The following is a 2,676-nucleotide window of genomic DNA, read 5'->3' as shown; positions in this document are numbered from 1 at the left end:
AATATATTTTTATAATATATATATCTGGTATAATAAATCTTTATAATCTTTTATATAATTTTAGTTAAACTTAAAATACTTTGACTCTCTAAAAAAAATTAGAATAACTTATATCTTGAAATGGAGAGAGTAGAATATTCTTTCAAGGGTGATTTATTGAGGATACTGTTGTGCACTGTCGCAGGGGCCAACCAGTCAGCCGGCCTATCCCTCTCCCCCCGGAATACTGTAGCATGCGGGCCCAGGGCGTCAGCCTCAGCGGCCGGAGGAGCCGAGGCCGCGCCCGGCAAAGGACGTCGCCGCCGCCGCGGTTTCCCCCTTGGGCTCCGCGTCCCGGCCCCACCCGGAAATCTGGACCCCAACGCGTACCCTCCTCGGTCTTCCAGCTCGCCCGAGCGCATGCGTGAGGGCACGGGGACGTCGCGCTGGCACTCGCTTTCGCCGCGGCGTTGCCTGGACGACCGCCGCCCGCCCTCGTTGACTCCGCCCTCGCCGTTAAAAGCCGAAGCTGAGCCCTTCCCTCTGTTTCGCGCTCACCTCACCTCGTCCCTCTCCCACGCGTGCGCGCGCTCGCTCCTCGCCGAGCCGAGCTGCCGCCGCAAGTCGCCATTGCAAGGAGGAAGCCGAGCTCCGCCCCCTTCCCAAATCATCCCAAATCAGCCCGCCAAAATCATGTCCCTCGCGGTGTAAGCTATCTCAAGAGGTCCTCCACCGATTCAGCTCACAGGCCGGCCACGCGCGCCTCCGTAGGAGGTGCCCGTCAGCGAGCCGCCGTCGTGATGCTCTAGGTGAGCTCCTATTCTGTGTCGCCTTTTTGGCCAATAAACCCCACAAATGGATTCGTCTTGCGATTCTGATGGTGGTTCTCGCGCTTTTTTTTCACGTTCGCAGCTCCTCCATCGGGAACGCAAGAGTTTCCGCCGCGGGCCGCCGTGGTGACCTACGCCGTCGCGACATCCTTAGGTAAACCCCACACAAAACCCTTTTATTTTGGCAAAAGGACTTCACCACGGTGTGTGCCTTACCTTGCTGGACATGTTACCTTTCTTTCGTGTTGACGTTCGCAGCTTGTTCGCCGGGAACGCTGCCTTGGTCGCCGCCACGCCGCGACGTCGCAGTGCACTCGTCGTCATCCGCGCGTTTCGGCCGTTCCAGCGCACCAAATCCTGCGCCATCTGTGTCATCTCGACCGGGTCTACTCCTTGTCCCTTGGAAGTGGTTATAACGAAGGAAACGACGAGGTATTTGATGTGCGCACCGGGTTCCACCGCAAACTGTGCTTCTTCGTGCGTTCCAATGGTGTTCTTCCCATATTTGAGCGTGTATGCGCCAGTTGGTGAATACATGGCATGTATATAGGTGGGATCTGGTATTAGATGATTTTTTTTTGAATTTTTCCTATTTTCTGTTATTTTTGGTTGGATAAACATGGCTGCAAATTTGTAATCCATCATAAATTGAAGGAATGCCTAAAAATCACGAAACTAATTTTGTTGTACTATAGATGTCATGTTCTACCAGAAAATCAACTTTTCTCACTTGCTTGATCAAATTTTATTGTTGTAAAAACAGATCTTTGGGTATCTGTTATTAATGGCAATATCTACGGTTAACAAGCTCATGTGCCATATTGGTGATTTTTTATATAGATCCAGCATGATTAGTTGTGACTCCATTGAATTTCTTACTATTTTATCTTGTTCCTGTAATTCTTTGTGATTTAAAGACGGAGAACAGTCTTATAAAGTCATAGTAATTATTTTCCTTGCAGGAAAAACACTAAAATTTGACCCAAAAATACTTTATGTCATCTTTAATCTTAAAATGATTTTTGTTGGCTGTAAATCTTGCTGGGAAATGATTTAAAACTTTTCCCAAACTTTGGTAAATAAAAAACTACTTAATCCGTCGCAAAATATAGGTTGTTTTGGGTTTTCTAGATACATTTGTATTTGCTATGTATTTAGGCATAATGTACATCTACATGCACTGGAGTGGTGTCGGTCACTAGACATCATTTGGGTATGTCATGCGAGTATCTATATGTACTGAGGGTCCGTGGTTTTACTCTATTTCAGGTGATAAGACTACGGGTTTCGCTAATGATTGTGATCGACGGATGTTTTGGAGGGGAGACCACCAGTTGGCATGGTGGTCGACTCTTCTTAATTCGTCTAATTAATTACATGGTGTATTAGGAGGGTACCTTGCTACTTCTACTGAGGTATCAACCTCTGTTGTTGCTATGTTCTGAACCTTGTGCTGGACTTAAAAGACTTCCATTAATGTTAACCTACCTTTGAACTCTGTGTTGGAATAATTTCCATTTCCACTGTGGTGTCCTTTATATGTTGTTGTATGAGATGTTATAGTCTGTCTATACTCGATTTTGCGAGTTTTTTGTATATGTCCATCTTTGGCTGCGATGGTTGATCGGGTACCTTTGTGCGTGCTTGACGGACTATCGGACTTGGATGGTTTAATTTCAAGTGTGTATCATGTCGGACTCGTTGGGAATGACGACTGATGCACTGGAGCCCATTTAAGTTGGCCAGTTCCGTCACAATTTACATGCACTGCTAGAAAATGGCTCATTCGTCCGTGGGCGTTAGTGCCGGGCTCGCTTTCGTCCGGTACTAACGCTCACATTTAGTACTGGCTGGAGCTACTAGCCGG

At 47.2% G+C, this 2,676-nt stretch overlaps 1 long non-coding RNA gene across 1 annotated transcript; it reads left to right on the top strand.

Annotated features, from left to right (window-relative positions):
• The first annotated feature begins 1,094 nt into the window (after positions 1–1,094).
• LOC120713708 lies at positions 1,095–2,332 on the top strand. Its single transcript, XR_005691245.1, has 2 exons — positions 1,095–1,241; positions 2,079–2,332. It is a non-coding gene; the product is annotated as an uncharacterized LOC120713708 (long non-coding RNA).
• The last annotated feature ends 344 nt before the right edge of the window (positions 2,333–2,676 follow it).

Source organism: Panicum virgatum, chromosome 6K (assembly GCF_016808335.1).
Source record: "Panicum virgatum strain AP13 chromosome 6K, P.virgatum_v5, whole genome shotgun sequence".
Taxonomy (NCBI): Eukaryota; Viridiplantae; Streptophyta; class Magnoliopsida; order Poales; family Poaceae; genus Panicum; species Panicum virgatum.
Note: the sequence above shows the minus strand (reverse complement) of the source record. Positions and strands in the feature narration are given on the sequence as shown.